Below are 20,242 nucleotides of genomic sequence, written 5' to 3' on the forward strand. Positions count from 1 at the left end.
GTACATAAAAGTGGACATTAACTAATGCAGTTGCGAGGATAATATACAGTACATGTATCATAGTTCATTTCATGATAAACAACATGCCTTAATCCTTTTCTCCTGCCACTAAAGTTTAGAAGAAACACCTTAATCAATGTGCAGCCGTCACAAACGTTACAGACAGAAACATGTGAAAAGGCTGCTTTATCTAAATCAAAAGAACATTTTTATTAACCAGAGCATTCACATCTATAGCTAAGTGTGTGAGGACGGCAGGATTTTGGGTGGTCTGAATGTAGTCCATAAAATAACATGTTTATTAGAACGTAAAGTCACTTACATTTGGAGAAAACAGGGGGAATGCTAGCTTGACTCAGAAAAGGATCAGATGGAGGCAGAGTGAGTGTGCTGGTGGGATCTAAGGGTACTGATCTGAGTAAAAGGTTTCCCACATTGTTCACAGCTGTATCGTTTCGCTCCAGTGTGAATACGATGATGCCTCTTAAGATTACTTGATTGAGTAAATGACTTGTCACACTGGTCACAGCTGTACGGTTTCTCTCCAGTGTGGATGCACTGGTGGATTTTAAGGTCACGACAAGAAAACATTTTCCCCCTTGTCACAGCTTGTGAGTTGACCTGATGTATTGCAAGTTTTTCCACATTGTTCAAAGCTGTATGGTTTCTCTCGTGTGAATACGATGATGGATTGTGAGATTACCTGATTTAGTGAACGTTTTCCCACACAGGTCACAGCTGTAAGGTTTCTCTCCAGTGTGAACTCTCTGATGAACCGTTAATTGTCCAGAGGTCTTGAAGGATTTGTCACACAGGTCACAGCTGTACGGTTTCTCTTCAGTATGGATGCGTTGGTGGACTTTAAGTGCACCAGTCTGAGAAAAGGTTTTCCACACTCTTCACAGCGTATGGTTTCTCTCAGTGTGGATGCGCTGGTGTGCTCTGAGGTAACGAGAACAAGAAAAAGTTTTCCCACACTGTTCACAGCAGTATGGTTTCTCTCCAGTGTGAACACGATGATGGACTTTGAGTTCACTTGATGTAATGTACGTTTTTCCACACTCTTCACAGCAGTATGGTTTCTCTCCAGTGTGAACACGATGATGGACTTTGAGTTCACTTGATGTAATGTATGTTTTTCCACACTCTTCACAGCAGTATGGTTTCTCTCCAGTGTGAACACGATGATGGACTTTGAGTTCACTTGATGTAATGTACGTTTTTCCACACTCTTCACAGCAGTATGGTTTTTCCCCTGTGTGAATACGATGATGGATTGTGAGATTACTTGATTTAGTGAACGTTTTCCCACACAGGTCACAGCTGTAAGGTTTCTCTCCAGTGTGAACTCTCTGATGAACCGTTAATTGTCCAGAGGTCTTGAAGGATTTGTCACACAGGTCACAGCTGTACGGTTTCTCTCCAGTGTGAACACGATGATGGACTTTGAGTTCACTTGATGTAATGTACGTTTTTCCACACTCTTCACAGCAGTATGGTTTTTCCCCTGTGTGAATACGATGATGGATTGTGAGATTACCTGATTTAGTGAACGTTTTCCCACACAGGTCACAGCTGTAAGGTTTCTCTCCAGTGTGAACTCTCTGATGAACCGTTAATTGTCCAGAGGTCTTGAAGGATTTGTCACACAGGTCACAGCTGTACGGTTTCTCTTCAGTATGGATGCGTTGGTGGTGCTCTGAGTAACGAGAACAAGAAAAAGTGTTCCCACACTGTTCACGGCAGTATGGTTTCTCTCCAGTGTGAACACGATGATGGACTTTGAGTTCACTTGATGTAATGTACGTTTTTTCCACACTCTTCACAGCAGTATGGTTTTCTCTCCAGTGTGAACACGATGATGGACCTTTGAGTTCACTTGATGTAATGTACGTTTTTCCACCACTCTTCACAGCAGTATGGTTTTTTCACCCGTGTGAATACGATGATGGATTTGAGTTTACTTGATGAAGTTGAACAGTTTTCCCACACTCTTCACACCAGTATGGTTTTTCACCCGTGTGAATACGATGATGGATTGTGGAGTTTACTTGATGAAGTGAACATTTTCCCACACTCATCACAGCTGTATGGTTTCTCTCCTGTGTGGATTCGACGGTGGACTCGAAGGTGACCTCTCGCTTGTAAAGTGTTTGCCACACTGTTCACAACTGTAGGGTTTCTCTCCAGAGTGATGAGATGCGGATGATGAGATGAAAGGGTTGGCTTTCTGAGCAAAGGTTTTCCCACATTGGTCACAGCTGTATGGTTTCTCTCTAGTGTGAATACGATAATGGGACTTCAGTTCAAATAGAGTATTGAACGTTTTCCCACCAGGTCACAGTTGTGGGGTTTCTCTCCTGTGTGAGCTCTCTGATGAACCTTTAATTCTCCAGAGGTCTTGAAGGATTTGTCACACAGGTCACAGCTGTGAAGTCTGAGTCCTCTCTGGTTTCTAAGCAACAGACATACAGAGAGACATTCATTAAGTACATTTTTTGACAGTCTTTTGCAACATGCCTTCTTGAACAAAAACAAAAGTAATTGAGCTATCATTTTCAACTAATTCTTCTCAACAAATGTTTATTAAATAACGGTTGAAGAATCACTTAAAATGCAGCAGTCTGCGTCTGTAGATTTATCCTAAATTCACCAAGTTAGCATTCTAACGTAACATAACATAACCATTTAATCAGAGGTATCGTTGCACAATCTCATCAGATCCAAATATGGTCCATTTCCTTTGTATCAGCAAACCAATCGTGTACAAAGGGGTCTTAAACCAAAAACGAAAATCTCATTGACTGGTGTCAATTTCTGACAACGTGATTCGTTCAAGATGCGTCACGTGTGTGCTAAAAGACTTCCTGGTTTAGCTTTCGCTGGAAATTTGTATCTCAAAATGGCAAAAGAACAGCCAAACACAGAAGACGACAACAATTTTCACTTCCACGAAGGCAAGGTTAGCACAAAAACAAAATGACCCGAACACGAAATACCTTCACCGAGTGGGTGTCGAGGCGCAAGCTGTTATCCAGAGGACAGGAGGGTTTAGGTAGCGCCACACAGCCATCTTTAAAGTCGTTTCTCAAAATTAGTTTTTTTCTCATATTCTGAGTGAGAAATTTCCACTTCAGTAGCACTTGCATACACCAAACCTTCCAGTAATATTCCTATCAATATTCTGAAGGTTTTACAGAAGGGTTTGTTCATATATAGCTGAATTATATGACATTTTATACCTAAAAACATGGCACAAATTGATATTTTAGGGCTGTTGACAGTATTTTCTGATTTATGGAGTGATAAAAAGAGATATCCAAAATCCCTTCAATAAAAACTTTAGATTCTAATATGGACTACAAAATGAAACAAGAATTTTTGAACCTGACTTCATCCAATGTTCAGAATTGTTTTCCTGAAATGTATGATTATATGCATCCATATTTAAACATGCTATTTCAGAAAACTTGTAATACAAAAAACAATTGTCTTAATGTAAGTAATTAACTGGAGAAATTATAAGCTGATATCTTTAAACCTGTTAAGGCCCAAGCCTGTTTTTCAGGTCGAAAATGACATTCCCAGAACAAATGACAATATCTTCACTTCTAAAAAGGGGGTAATTAATAATCTTTTTTCTCAAAGCAATGATAAACCTTGAGTTGGATGTAAGAAAAGTCAGAATCAATATAGAATTGTTTTATTTGAAAGTAAATTCAGATTATAGTGTCCGTCCAAAAAAAACATTACTTATAGTGAAAACCACCCTTGAATGATGGGATCGGAGACTAAAAGCTTTAGGAATCCAAACTATAACATAATAAATACCCTGTATCAAGATTGATGCAAAACAAGTGACATTTGACCTTTTTAGAGAGATTTAGCACCAAAAGAAACCCACCTCTGGGGTCATTTGGGTGTATTTGCCGTTTCTCTGGAACCCATTGGTCGATTCTGGTGATTGACATCTCTTTTGAACCGTTAGAGCCAATAGAATCGAAAGGGAAGTTCCACATACACACACACACACAATTTTCACGAAACTGTGTCTCAGGGCTTCTTAATATTTAATAACCTATTAATGTGTCATACCCACTTAACGGGAAGAAACTCAGCTAACTGACGATATGAACCATTTTTACCAAAACAAAACACAAGTCATGGTTTGGAGCAGGAGTTAAAACAAAGCACAAGCATAATTCAATTTAAAAGGATGTACAGAAACACTTTTTTGGAAAACTATGAGAATGAAGAGAGGTGATTGAAGATGAGAATGTATGTATGTATAAATGTAAATGCAAGTAGGAATAACTTGCACAATGACTTAAAGGACAATCATTGATCAAGTAAGGGGTGGGAATTAATAAGCATTTGCTTCCTCCTACTCCCTTTCGGACACATGATTTATTTTTATTTATTATTATTATTATTAATATGAAGATTTTTTTTGTTGAATATATAAATATTATCGTGAATGTGGATAAATACTGTATTTTAACAATACGGTATTCTGTTTTTTTCACATTTGCTATTTTTTATTTGTTATTTTTTAATCCGTTCGAAATAAAGATTGAAATGAAATGAAATGAAGTCTCACCAGCGTCTAAATCAGCCCTTAGCGAAGACGGGCTAATGCTACTTCCGGTCATAACTAGCAAAAACGATCTTATAAACTTCATATTATCTGCACAAACGACATATCTGAAAGCTGAGATTCCAAAGATTCCACTGGTATACGTCTCATCACTGCACGGTCAGAACTCGCGACATGGGAAGCTAACACAGACATCACACCACGTAGCATTACGGAGGAAACACAGGACATTGTCTTACCTTAGCTGTTGTTCTGATCAAAAGTTGTGTTCAATGGCATTAAAAGGATAACGCGGCTGAAGGTTAATCCAATGTGTCCGTGTCACTTTGAAATGATAACTGATAATCCATCATTCCATATTTATGTCAAACACAGAGTTTTCATATGTATCTGCCATCATAGCTACCAGAGTGTATGACAGCTTCCTGTTTTGGGCATTCTGGCTACGCATCACTCTATTCACCAATGGGTAATGTTTAGATGGATTTTTAGGAACTTCCCCTCAATTATATTGGCTCTAATGGTTAAAAAGAGATGTCAATCATCAAAATCGACCGATCTATAAAAAGGTCAAATTTCACTTGTTTTGCATCAATCTTGATACAGGGTACTTATGATTTTTTTTTATTTACATGTTTCAGAATCACACAGTTTTTCAATATTGAGATTTTTCCAAACTCTGAATTATAATTTTGATTTAAAAAAAAATAATCTTAATTTTGACCTCTTTTCTCCAAATGTTGACCTTTTCATCCGAATTTAGTTTTATTTTTTTATTTCCAAAGAAACATTTTTTAAATCAGAATTCTGCTCTTTTTCCTTACAATTTTGACTTTTTTTCCAAAAGATTCTCTGAATTTTGACAGAGGGTGAAAAGAGGTGCTGCAACACAGGCACAATAAAGAGCTTTTTGAACATTAAAGCATGGAGACATGTCCCAGTAGAGACACTACATACTGATATACATCTGAATATCAGCAGGAGAGGACTCTTTAACCTGTTAAGCCCCATAGACCCCCTTGGCAGGGGCTACGGGCTCTTTTTTTCATGAAACTGTGTCTCAGGGCTTCTTAACATTTAATAAACTATGAATGTGTTATATTCACTTAACGGGAAGAAACTCAGCTAACTGACGATATGATCAATTTTTAACTAAACAAAACAAGTCTCACCAGAAGCGTCTAAATGAGCACTGGTCAGTAATGATACCAATACCTGTCGAATCTGTGCAATCTCAGCTTGCTAATCGATATCTTCTTTGTGCAGATACGATAAGTAATAAGGGTATTTTAACGTGAGTTCTGTGCTAAGTGTTAGCATTTTGCTCAGGGCTAATTCAGAGCCTTTGTTATAACCCTTATGTCTTGTTTTGCTAAAAATGGTTAATATTGTCTGATCGCTGAGTTTCTTCCCGTTAAGTGGGTATGACACATTAATAGGTTTTTATTTATTTAATCGTTTTTTGGCAGGGACAATGCACAGTAATGAACACTTAAAACATTAAAATGTGTCAAGAGTAACAGTGCCAGATTTAGCTTTGAGCTAGTTTCCATCATTTCGTCATTTAAATATTAAGAAGCCCTCAGACGCTGTTTCTTGCAGATGCTGCGCTTTTCCCCCGAATGGGGCATAACAGGTTAAAGAAGAGACACTACATACTGATATACACCTGAACATCAGCAGGAGAGGACTCTTTAAAGTAGAGACACTACATACTGATATACACCTGAAAATCAGCAGGAGAGGACTCTTTAAAGTAGAGACACTACATACTGATATACACCTGAACATCAGCAGGAGACTCTTTAAAGTAGAGACACTACATACTGATATACACCTGAACATCAGCAGGAGAGGACTCACTAAAAGTAGAGACACTACATACTGATATACACCTGAAATCAGCAGGAGAGGACTCTTTAAAGTAGAGACACTACATACTGATATACACCTGAAATCAGCAGGAGAGGACCTTTAAAGTAGAGACACTACATACTGATATACACCTGAACATCAGCAGGAGAGGACTCTTTAAAGTAGAGACACTACATACTGATATACACCTGAACATCAGCAGGAGAGGACTCTTTAAAGTAGAGACACTACATACTGATATACACCTGAACATCAACAGGAGAGGACTCTTTAAAGTAGAGACACCACATACTGATATACACCTGAACATCAACAGGAGAGGACTCTTTAAAGTAGAGACACTACATACTGATATACACCTGAACATCAACAGGAGAGGACTCTTTAAAGTAGAGACACCACATACTGATATACACCTGAACATCAGCAGGAGAGGACTCTTTAAAGTAGAGACATACATACTGATATACACCTGAACATCAGCAGCAGAGGACTCTTTAAAGTAGAGACACTACATACTGATATACACCTGAACATCAGCAGGAAAGGACTCTTTAAAGTAGAGACACTACATACTGATATACACCTGAACATCAGCAGCAGAGGACTCTTTAAAGTAGAGACACTACATACTGATATACACCTGAACATCAGCAGGAGAGGACTCTTTAAAGTAGAGACACTACATACTGATATACACCTGAACATCAACAGGAGAGGACTCTTTAAAGTAGAGACACTACATACTGATATACACCTGAACATCAGCAGGAAAGGACTCTTTAAAGTAGAGACACTACATACTGATATACACCTGAACATCAGCAGAGGACTCTTTAAAGTAGAGACACTACATACTGATATACACCTGAACATCAGCAGGAGAGGACTCTTTAAAGTAGAGACACTACATACTGATATACACCTGAACATCAGCAGGAGAGGACTCTTTAAAGTAGAGACACCACATACTGATATACACCTGAACATCAGCAGCAGAGGACTCTTTAAAGTAGAGACACTACATACTGATATACACCTGAACATCAGCAGGAGGGACTCTTTAAAGTAGAGACACACATACACTGATAACACCTGAACATCAGCAGGAGAGGACTCTTTAAAGTAGAGACACTACATACTGATATACACCTGAACCCATATCTAAATATAAGAGTCTGTAAAATAAAACCGACAATGTTCAAGGTTGTTTAACCTTAAACAAAAGTACAGGTTTAAAGTCCTTAAATAACACAAATGTCCCCCAGTGTAAGGGACAGCAGTGTTAGGAATATATTGTGATGAAGTGAACACTGACCTGAGTTCTGGGGGTCTCTTTGTTCTCCTCCATGCTGCTCTTGGTGCTCCTTCTCCGTCTGGGTCTCTGAAATAAGTATTAACATTACAGTCAACACAAAACCAATCTACAGCTAAGAAGTAGCTTAACAGCAGAGGTGGGAAGAAATTAACTCCATCCTGCTAGCAGGTTAGGGTTAGGCAGCGCCATATAGAGAGAGAGTTATGACAACGGAAGTCCAAAATGCTTGATCGTCACGTGGTTCAGGGAGAATGAATAGTTCCCCGGAAGTTCGTGGCGGGACATATGAATGCATGATTACCGGAGATAGAACTACGATTTTTGGTAATAAGTAGTGAATAAAGGTTTTGATTTGCAATATTTATACAACATACCGATATGTGTATGTATTTACATCAATATGTTTTAAAAATAAAATAGAATCTGCTAATATGTATGGGTAATATTAGGAATAGTGTGAACAGCTAGTTTACTTGTTAACATATACATAATAAATGCAAAAACTGTAGTTTTTGTCTATGATATAACAATATACAACAATATGTTTTGCGGCTCCAGACAAAAAAAAGTGTTGGAAAAGGGGGCAAAATGGCTCTTTGGTCAAAAAGGTTAGCAGAACCCCTGACTTAAACACTTTATCCAGGATGAAAGTCACATAGCTGCACCTGCAAGGTGAATACAGCTGGTAAAAGAAAAAGTGTTTGAATGCGTACATTAACAGGTTTATGATATCACTGCCCCGTCTAAGACACGAGTGGATCTGACTTTAATTACATTTGACTCGAGTGTTTCGTCAACTTAATGTATTGCTTAAAGGAGAGGTGTCATGGCCATTTCCACTGATCATAATTCCATTGTTGAGGTCTACTAAAATAGATTTATACTGTGCATTTTTCCAAACTCACATTGGTTTCTCAAACAGCATCTCTGTAAACTACGTGTATTCACTGAATTTCACTCTCTGCCTTTAACGGCTCGTTGTAGCTCCAATAGCTCCAGCCCCCACCCTCCCTGTGAGCACAGTGTGCTCTGATTGGTCGGGACGTTGTGAATCGCGCTGAGCTCCGTGGAGGTGTTGTTTCCTTGTTTAGGATACATAGCTAAACACAGCCAAACTCATCCTGAGCACACACAAAGTCACAGCCGAAGTAAAAACAATAAGTGTGGCTTGATATTGAGTAAGAAAAAGGTTGATAAACGCTGTGAGAATGGGTCTGCAGAGAGAATGGGTCTGCAGAGAGAATGGGTCTGCAGAGAGAATGGGTCTGCAGAGAGAATGGGTTCTGCAGAGAGAATGGGTCTGCAGAGAGAATGGGTCTGCAGAGAGAATTTTGTCCGCGATCCCAACTGTCTCTTATCAGCCTGCAGCCAGGGAGGAGAAATCAGCAGAGCTGCCTGCTCCCTGCACACAGATGTGTGTGTGAGGAAGTCTGTGGATTGGTCAATTTGGACCAATCAGCGGGGGCTTAACCGTAACGGCTCGCGGACGTAACGGCTCCACGGATTGGTCCATTTCGTTCCGGGTACGGCTTGACATCATGCCGTCCCGGAAGAATCAAATGGACAATGAAGTATCTCCAACGAGGCGTTTTGGGGAGGTATTTTCTGTGTTAGAGTTTACCTCGCTACAGGGTGTACTTTGAGGATTTTGACTCTGCACACCGTTTACATGCATAAAAACCTTCATAACACACAAGGGGACGGGTAATAACCGGAAAAGCATGACACCTCTCCTTTAAAATAATACTTCTGCATACAGTATGTGACACTGAGTGTTGCACGGCCAGATACGGCTCAAGAAGCTGACTCAGATAAGGAAATATATGATACATTGTGATATGATATGAATGATAATGGAACACATCGACGTCTGCACTCACAGTGCTTAATGTTACTTTGATCCGGTTACTTATGTTGTGGCAGATATGTAAGTACGTTTTCTTAACGCTAATGTTTAATAGTCAGATTGCTCTGAAGATGGGAGGGGATATTCTATTCATTTTCACGTTCACACAGTCTGTGATTTTTGCCTGCCGTCTTTCCTGCAACGGCAGTCTAAACTGTATTTCCTTTCTCCTGTAATATGACTTGATCACTTTAACTCTGCACACTGAGCTCTGATTGGTCAGCAGGCGGTGCATTCATTGAGTTGATCTCTTAGCCTGGAACCTAACCTGCTCCGGAACAGGCTAGCCCTGTTAAGAAAATAACCAACGTCGTAGGACCGGAAACCCAGAGTTTTCCCTGAAGTTAGCTCGCCAAGCGAAAAATCCGGCTTCGTAGTACAGGCCTCTGGAGTAAATTCACAAGATACCCTGCAGTATACAAAGTCGTTCAAACTAGCTGCACCTTTACCAGCTTTGATAAAACTTGAATGATCAATCATTATAAAACACATCATATATTATTCTGAAATAGTTTGCTAGCTCAACGATTCCTTAAATAATATTGCGACAGAAAAACGTTTCAGTTCACATCACACTCTGCCGCTCCGACAGGGAGCTCTGCACTGAACGGCTCGTTCTAACAGCGGTCCAGTCTGTGCCACAGTGACTCGGGACCGCACAGTTACTATTAACGAACGCACCCGTAGGTAATGTAGCTGCTGAAGCTAGACCCTCATCGCAGAGCAGCAGAGTTCAGCCGACAGACAGGAAGACTCGAGCACACAGCTCGCGCTTCATTATAATATATAAAAAAATAAACACCATGCGCTTCATGATGGCACATAACAGCTCCCGGACGCAGATTACTCCGGGTCCCAGACCCCCCCCCCAAAAAATATTTGTATTGCAGATCTACATGAATCACGTAAAGTACCTATTTTGGATTCAAACGGCATCAGCAGGAGAGGACTCTTTAAAGCAGAGATACTACATACTGATATACACCTGAACATCAGCAGGAGAGGACTCTTTAAAGTAGAGACACTACATACTGATATACACCTGAACATCAGCAGGAGAGGACTCTTTAAAGTAGAGACACTACATACTGATATACACCTGAACATCAAGCAGGAGAGGACTCTTTAAAGTAGAGACAACACATACTGATATACACCTGAACATCAGCAGCAGAGGACTCTTTAAGTAGAGACACTACATACTGATATACACCTGAACATCAGCAGGAGAGGACTCTTTAAAGTAGAGACACTAAATACTGATATACACCTGAACATCAGCAGGAGAGGACTCTTTAAAGTAGAGACACTATATACACCTGAACATCAGCAGGAGAGGACTCTTTAAAGTAGAGACACACACATCCTGATAATACACCTGAACATCAGCAGGAGGAGGACTCTTTAAAGTAGAGACACTACATACTGATATACACCTGAACCCATATCTAAATATAAGAGTCTGTAAAATAAAACCCACAATGTTCAAGGTTGTTTAACCTTAAACAAAAGTACAGGTTTAAAGTCCTTAAATAACACAAATGTACCCCAGTGTAAGGGACAGCGGTGTTAGGAATATATTGTGACGAAGTGAACACTGACCTGAGTTCTGGGGGGTCTCTTTGTCTTCCTCCATGCTGCTCTCAGTGCTCCTTCTCCTTCTGGGTCCCTGAAATAAGTATTAACACTACAGTCAACACAAAACCAATCTACAGCTAAGAAGTAGCTTACAGCAGAGGTGGGAAGAAATTAACTCCATCCTGCTAGCAGGTTAGGGTAAGATGGGTTTCCCCCCCACTAACCATAGCTTTGTCTGAGCGATAGCATGTTAGCCGGTCGAGCTGAATGGCAGATTCGGGGATGTTGTCATTTAGCCATGATTCCGTCAAAACGTACACACAGCACTCTCTCATCCCACTCTGGGTCAACCGGAGTAGTCTTATGATGTCCATGTTTTTGTCCAGTGAGCGAACATTAGCCATGATGCTCGGAATAGCGGGCTATTCAGCACGTGGTTGAACGTATTCCAAAGCCGCTGAGTACCTCTGCCAGCGTGGCGTCTATTGTTTGTTTGTTGTTATTTCCTTGTCCAGCAAGAACTCACGGCTGTACTGTATACTCCTGACGGTACTATCGGTTCGGGATGTTAGAAGTGAACTAGACGAACACACGTTAAACACACTGAAGACTCGGGAGACCTAGCTGCTGCTGTCTGCGCTGCCATCTTGGTTAGCCTGCTGTGAGGAATGATCGATGAACAGCTCCAAATTAAAAAAGTACCAAGTATTATCAGTTTTTAAAGTACTCAGTATTATCAGCAGTAAAACAACTCAGTGCTATAGTAAAAGTACACAGTATTATAGTAAAAGTACACAGTATTACCCGGTGTTTCTGCTACTCTTTGTTCGTCAGTTTGTTGATGTTCACCGACTAGCATTAGCCACCTAGCATGAAGCAGCTAACAGCAGATAAGGACCCGGATGAAGAGGTGGAATTGTTCTAAAGCTCCTCTCGTCTCTTCTTCTCCTGAGAGGAACGGGTTGTATTCTAATATATCACAGATATATATGAATGAGAGCTGATAGAGACTCCGACTGATGGAAGCTTTACAACAACTGGATCCTGCCTGAGAGCACGGTCGAGAGCAGAAGTACCGGGATGTGGGAGCACAGAGCATGCGCAGTAGAGTTTTGTTTTCCCTTAAGCCCCGCCTCCCATCTCCCGCTCTCAGTCAGTCTTCTTCTTCTCTTGATTTTTGGCGGATTCTAAACAACTTAAAAGGTGCATACCGCCAAGAGTATGAATCATCATAATCATTCCATCTCTCAACCTATGATCTTTAGCTTTTCTCTTTCAGCTTTATAGATGTCACAATGTAACAAGATATGTTCTACATCTTCTATTACTCCACAGCTCCCACACTTATCACTGTCACTTTTCCCCATGATATACAGCGTACCATTCAATGCTGTGTGATCCAGTCTGAGTCTAGCTATCATGATTTCCTCCCTTCTGTTTCTTTCTTTATAAATATTAATTGTGATTGTCTTTTGAACTTTATGATACTCTTTGCCTTTCTGGTCTTCCTCCCACCTTTTCTGCCAGATCTCCATCCCTTTCTTCTTAATGACTGATTTTCCTTCTCCTTCTCCAAGTTGAACTGGTAATGTGATTTCCTTTAGTAGTGCACTTTTTGCACACTCGTTCCCTTTCACCCCCTCATGAGCACACTCGTTCCCTTTCACCCCCTCATGAGCAGGCACCCAGCAGAACTGCAGATCTATGCCGCCTCTGTGAAGTCTTAACAGGCTGTGGTTCAGTTCTATGAGAATGTCTTCTCTGGCAGTTGTTGACTGTATGCTTTTTAAAAGGAACAATGAATCTGTGCATATCACCACCCTATCTGGTCTGACCTCTTCAACCCACTGTAATCCTATTATTACTGCCAGCATTTCTGCTGTGTACACTGATAATTGATCTGACGCTCTTTTTGAAATCGATATTTTAAAGCCTGGGATGTATACCAACTCCAACACACTCTTCCTTGTTCTTAGAACCCTCTGTGTACATTTTTAGGTAATTGTAGTACTTTTCGTTCAGATACATACTTGTTTTAATTCCCACTTCATTTATTTGCCACTCTTTTTTCCTTTCTATGATACTCATATCTATTTTAGCTTCTGGGAAAAGCCATGGAGGAACACTACTGAATGGGGTTGCTTTGGCAAACGTGATATTCTCCACTCCATATGCCCTCGTTCTCTCCTTACTCGTCCAGCCAAACCCACGCCCCTGGAACTTTGAATATTCCCAGCAATCCTGTAGTATTCTGTTAGTGATATTTCCCTCTCCACTTCCTTGTAGCCTGACCCAGTATGACAGAGCAAGTTTCTCTCTTCTGATCTCCAGAGGCGTCTCTCCTGCTTCTATCAGAACTGCATTGATAGGGGATGACTTTATTGCTCCAATACACAGCCGCTACATAACCCCTAACCCTAACCTAAAAGCGATGTTTTTGCTGCTGTTCCATACACTATACAACAGGGGTATTCAAACTTTTTTATTAAAGGTCCAGTTGTGAACTTTATACAAGGTCACTGGTCCGGATCAATGCCCCCCCTCCCGAGCGGAGAAACGAAACTGAAATTAAGAAGCAGTTTCTTGGCGCTCTATGCATGGGGCCCGACATGTCGTTGCAGTAAATTAAAGGGTGTTTCATGTTGTCGTTGCTGTGGACCTTCTTAATCTACCTTCTTTGGGAGCCCCCTTCTGGTCCAAGCTCTTGCCTGCCTTGCCTGTCGGTAAACGGCGCCCCTGTATACACACACACATTCAATACATACATACAGTATGTCAAGGTAAACTTGCGGTTAACTTGCGGTCTGCTATGCGTGTCACGCTCGCACACACAAGTAAATCTATATGCACGTTCATTCTCACAACGCGTCAGACACAAGACGCGCGTACATGATGATGTACATTAATTGATCAGAATCAGAATTTTTTTATTTTTTATAATGGGACACAGGGTTCGGTCCGGATTGATTTGCAGTTCGGTCCGGATCCGGACGTTGGTCCGGAGTTTGAGAAGCCCTGCTATACAACCATAGTCTATTGTGGACCTCATAATTGATCTGTAAATGTCTATTAATGTTTGTTTGCCTGCGCCCCAGTTGCATCCAGCTACAGCTCGCAATAAATGTAATAGTTTTTTGCATTTTGTTTCCACTTGATTAATATGCATTTTCCATTGATATTTGCTATCAAATCAAGTTTTATTTATATAGCACATTTTTAAACGATTTTTGGTCGAGCCAAAGTGCTGTACATATAATAAAATACCCTACAGTAAAGACACTTTACAGCAAATACAACAGCACAGTTTGTTCAGAATATCAGTATGAGAAAAAACGACACCCTCTGTCCTCAAACCACAGTCCTAGGTATTTGAACTCATTCACCTTTGTCATTGGACGATCATATAGTGTTAGCTGTTGGCCATCAATCTTGCGTTTGTTTGTAAATACCATGTAGCGTGACTTGCTACCTTTCTGACATTTTGAATCCCCAGTTATATGACCACCTCTACGCTTTTTTAATCACTCTACCTATATTCTCCCTTACGTATGGGGCATTTCTTCCCCTCATCCAAATAGCCCCATCATCTGCGTATAGAGCCGATTGGATGCATGTGTCTAAGCTAGGGCTGTCAAGTTAACGCGTTAACGTGTTAACGCAAAAAAAAATTAACGCCAGAAATTATTTTAACGCATGTGTATTTTTCGTCCTCGGCCGCCCCGTAGTTTCAGAGCGCATCAAGTTTAAAATACCATCTACAAGCTGATGCTGACAGCCCCGCTCCTGCCGCCCGCTTGTGGCAGACCACACTTCCACGCTCACCGGCAAGCCCGGACTGGCCATCGGGAGGACCGGGAGGGTGTGTGTATGTGTGGCGCGAGCGAGGCACACCTTACATGTTGTTGTTGTTAGCATCTGGTGCTAGCTAGTTACGCTAACAGATATAAGGAGGTGTTTCAATGAAAACAGAGGAGCGACATTTCGCCGACAACTGCGCCGAGCACTTGACTTTATGCTGGTAGCCAGACAGTGGGACATTGTATGAAAAGTCAGCACACTCAGCACGGATAGTGCGCGCAACATGATTGCAGCGTCCAGGCAGCTCCCGTTCGAGCATATATGCCTTGAGCTGCACATAGCTCCAATGATCCATCACAGTGTCCACACACACACACACACACACACACACACACACACACACACACACACACACACACACACAGTGTGAGTGGTCACTTGTTCTGCGAATGTCAATTTCGAGCCTGAGACCTGAGAAACAGGTTAAGAGCATTTTATAACTTTTTAAAACCTAAAATAAAGGCTATAAAAGAGTTCATACCGGGTAGTTTATATAATTTTTTTTAAAGTATCCGCTGATTTAAAGACGTTTCTTTTTGGACTCCGTAACGTCACGGACTGACACGGAAGATGTAGTACCGCAGTTGGCCACTGTCGTTTTTCAATAAACTTCATTGAAATCCAGGGGGAAAAACAGACAGTGCCATCAAGTGGTGAAACTACAGCAACACATGGGGGAAATAAAAACTGGAAAACCAAGAAAAGCAAATCTATTAAAAGAAAAATGATTTAACCTGTTTTTTTAACAGTTGCTCTAATTATGAATACATATCAAATATATAATGAATAAAATAAAAAAAACGTAAAAAAAACAATAACATTTTGCAGATGAGGCATTAAACATTTTTATTTAAGAGAGGAACAAAAATCACTTTGCAAAAAATAAATGATGAATTCTGGGAAGAAATTACTAATTTACTAAACAAACAAATTATTCCTTTTCAATATAGCTGCAGTTCAAATAAAGACCATTAATTAAAACCCTAGTGCAAAGTGATTGTAAGTCATTATAAAACATTAAACAGTTTCTAATGATGAGTCAAAGAGTCTCTTTGTATCGACAACTTTAATGAGAAAATAGAAAACAAGTTTTAAGTTCACAGCTCAGATTATTACAGCAGCAAAAATCACATTTACTGAGAACACAGAAAACTAACGGCCGTCACAATGAAGTCAAATAATGAACATAAAATAATATTATAGCAGAGTTTCACTAGAACAATGTTTGTTAAAAAGAAGCAAGAACGTCACAAATGTACTTTATCATTTCTCATACCTAACGTGTCTTAGTGTTTTGTAAAGTAAATACGAAAGGCGTGTGGCGCAGTGGATAGACCCTTGATGTTGGGATCAGGGGGTCACAGGTTCAAACCCCACTGCAGTCAGCATGTCGTTGTGTCCCTGGGCAAGACACATCGCTTTGGATAAAAGCGTCTAACAAGTAACATGTAATGTAATGTAAAAAACAAAGTACCAAAAAACAACTCAAACCTTTCAATTGAACCAAAACGTTAAAAAAAACAATTCATTGTACGTTGTAACGATCAACTATCAAAAATAGCTGTGTTAAACGCAAAAGGGGTTCTTGATAAGAAATAATATTTTAAAAGCAAAACAGAACTGATAAACATCCACACATTCACAAAATAAACAAACACAGGTTTTATACGTTATTCAATTATATTGACAGTTTTCCAGCCAAACAAAACAACAAAAAGTCCGCTCGGCGATAAACCGAAATTGTCTTTACTGCCTAATCCAGGCCACTATAGTTTAATTGAAAAAAAGGCTGTTGCTCCTGCGCACTTCAGCAGCAAAAAACTGAAATGTTTGTAGGCCTATTTAGGCTATAATCCACAAAAAAAGAAAACACGATGATCGGCATGGCACAAAGGAGCGATCTGAGGCTTAATGACCCACACCCTCTAACTGTACATAAAAGTGGACATTAACTAATGCAGTTGCGAGGATAATATACAGTACATGTATCATAGTTCATTTCATGATAAACAACATGCCTTAATCCTTTTCTCCTGCCACTAAAGTTTAGAAGAAACACCTTAAATCAATGTGCAGCCGTCACAACGTTACAGACAGAAACATGTGAAAAGGCTGCTTTATCTAAATCAAAAGAACATTTTTATTAACCAGAGCATTCACATCTATAGCTAAGTGTGTGAGGACGGCAGGATTTTGGGTGGTCTGAATGTAGTCCATAAAATAACATGTTTATTAGAACGTAAAGTCACTTACATTTGGAGAAAACAGGGGGAATGCTAGCTTGACTCAGAAAAGGATCAGATGGAGGCAGAGTGAGTGTGCTGGTGGGATCTAAGGGTACTGATCTGAGTAAAAGGTTTCCCACATTGTTCACAGCTGTATCGTTTCGCTCCAGTGTGAATGCGATGATGCCTCTTAAGATTACTTGATTGAGTAAATGACTTGTCACACTGGTCACAGCTGTACGGTTTCTCTCCAGTGTGGATGCACTGGTGGATTTTAAGGTCACGACAAGAAAACATTTTCCCCCTTGTCACAGCTTGTGAGTTGACCTGATGTATTGCAAGTTTTTCCACATTGTTCAAAGCTGTATGGTTTCTCTCGTGTGAATACGATGATGGATTGTGAGATTACCTGATTTAGTGAACGTTTTCCCACACAGGTCACAGCTGTAAGGTTTCTCTCCAGTGTGAACTCTCTGATGAACCGTTAATTGTCCAGAGGTCTTGAAGGATTTGTCACACAGGTCACAGCTGTACGGTTTCTCTTCAGTATGGATGCGTTGGTGGACTTTAAGTGCACCAGTCTGAGAAAAGGTTTTCCCACACTCTTCACAGCTGTATGGTTTCTCTCAAGTGTGGATGCGCTGGTGTGCTCTGAGGTAACGAGAACAAGAAAAAGTTTTCCCACACTGTTCACAGCAGTATGGTTTCTCTCCAGTGTGAACACGATGATGGACTTTGAGTTCACTTGATGTAATGTACGTTTTTCCACACTCTTCACAGCAGTATGGTTTCTCTCCAGTGTGAACACGATGATGGACTTTGAGTTCACTTGATGTAATGTATGTTTTTCCACACTCTTCACAGCAGTATGGTTTCTCTCCAGTGTGAACACGATGATGGACTTTGAGTTCACTTGATGTAATGTACGTTTTTCCACACTCTTCACAGCAGTATGGTTTTTCCCCTGTGTGAATACGATGATGGATTGTGAGATTACTTGATTTAGTGAACGTTTTCCCACACAGGTCACAGCTGTAAGGTTTCTCTCCAGTGTGAACTCTCTGATGAACCGTTAATTGTCCAGAGGTCTTGAAGGATTTGTCACACAGGTCACAGCTGTACGGTTTCTCTCCAGTGTGAACACGATGATGGACTTTGAGTTCACTTGATGTAATGTACGTTTTTCCACACTCTTCACAGCAGTATGGTTTTTCCCCTGTGTGAATACGATGATGGATTGTGAGATTACCTGATTTAGTGAACGTTTTCCCACACAGGTCACAGCTGTAAGGTTTCTCTCCAGTGTGAACTCTCTGATGAACCGTTAATTGTCCAGAGGTCTTGAAGGATTTGTCACACAGGTCACAGCTGTACGGTTTCTCTTCAGTATGGATGCGTTGGTGTGCTCTGAGGTAACGAGAACAAGAAAAAGTGTTCCCACACTGTTCACGGCAGTATGGTTTCTCTCCAGTGTGAACACGATGATGGACTTTGAGTTCACTTGATGTAATGTACGTTTTTCCACACTCTTCACAGCAGTATGGTTTCTCTCCAGTGTGAACACGATGATGGACTTTGAGTTCACTTGATGTAATGTACGTTTTTCCACACTCTTCACAGCAGTATGGTTTTTCACCCGTGTGAATACGATGATGGATTGTGAGTTTACTTGATGAAGTGAACATTTTCCCACACTCTTCACACCAGTATGGTTTTTCACCCGTGTGAATACGATGATGGATTGTGAGTTTACTTGATGAAGTGAACATTTTCCCACACTCATCACAGCTGTATGGTTTCTCTCCTGTGTGGATTCGACGGTGGACTCGAAGGTGACCTCTCTCTGTAAAGTGTTTGCCACACTGTTCACAACTGTAGGGTTTCTCTCCAGTATGAGTGCGATGATGAGATGAAAGGTTGGCTTTCTGAGCAAAGGTTTTCCCACATTGGTCACAGCTGTATGGTTTCTCTCTAGTGTGAATACGATAATGGGACTTCAGTTCAAATAGAGTATTGAACGTTTTCCCACACAGGTCACAGTTGTGGGGTTTCTCTCCTGTGTGAGCTCTCTGATGAACCTTTAATTCTCCAGAGGTCTTGAAGGATTTGTCACACAGGTCACAGCTGTGAAGTCTGAGTCCTCTCTGGTTCTAAAGCAACAGACATACAGAGAGACATTCATTAAGTACATTTTTTGACAGTCTTTTGCAACATGCCTTCTTGAACAAAAACAAAAGTAATTGAGCTATCATTTTCAACTAATTCTTCTCAACAAATGTTATTAAATAACGGTTGAAGAATCACTTAAATGCAGCAGTCTGCGTCTGTAGATTTATCCTAAATTCACCAAGTTAGCATTCTAACGTAACATAACATAACCATTTAATCAGAGGTATCGTTGCACAATCTCATCAGATCCAAATATGGTCATTTCCTTTGTATCAGCAACCAATCGTGTACAAAGGGGTCTTAAACCAAAAAACGAAATCTCATTGACTGGTGTCAATTTCTGACAACGTGATTCGTTCAGATGCGTCACGTGGTGTGCTAAAAGACTTCCTGGTTTAGCTTTCGCTGGAAATTTGTATCTCAAAATGGCAAAAGAACAGCCAAACACAGAAGACGACAACAATTTTCACTTCCACGAAGCAAGGTTAGACAAAAAACAAAATGACCCCGAACACGAAATACCTTCACCGAGTGTGTCGAGGCGCAAGCTGTTATCCAGAGGACAGGAGGGTTTAGGTAGCGCCACACAGCCATCTTTAAAGGTCGTTTTCTCAAAATTAGTTTTTTTCTCATATTCTGAGTGAGAAATTTCCACTTCAGTAGCACTTGCATACACCAAACCTTCCAGTAATATTCCTATCAATATTCTGAAGGTT

The 20,242-nt window shown here is 40.5% G+C and overlaps 2 pseudogenes; both read right to left on the reverse strand.

Annotated features, from left to right (window-relative positions):
• Positions 1-224: 224 nt before the first annotated feature.
• Positions 225-11,678, reverse strand: LOC117469851 (annotated as a pseudogene).
• A 5,427-nt stretch (positions 11,679-17,105) lies between these two features.
• Positions 17,106-20,242, reverse strand: part of LOC117469815 — a 117,498-nt pseudogene continuing 114,361 nt past the window's right edge.

The sequence above is a fragment of the Trematomus bernacchii genome, unplaced genomic scaffold (genome assembly GCF_902827165.1).
Source record: "Trematomus bernacchii unplaced genomic scaffold, fTreBer1.1, whole genome shotgun sequence".
Classification (NCBI taxonomy): domain Eukaryota; kingdom Metazoa; phylum Chordata; class Actinopteri; order Perciformes; family Nototheniidae; genus Trematomus; species Trematomus bernacchii.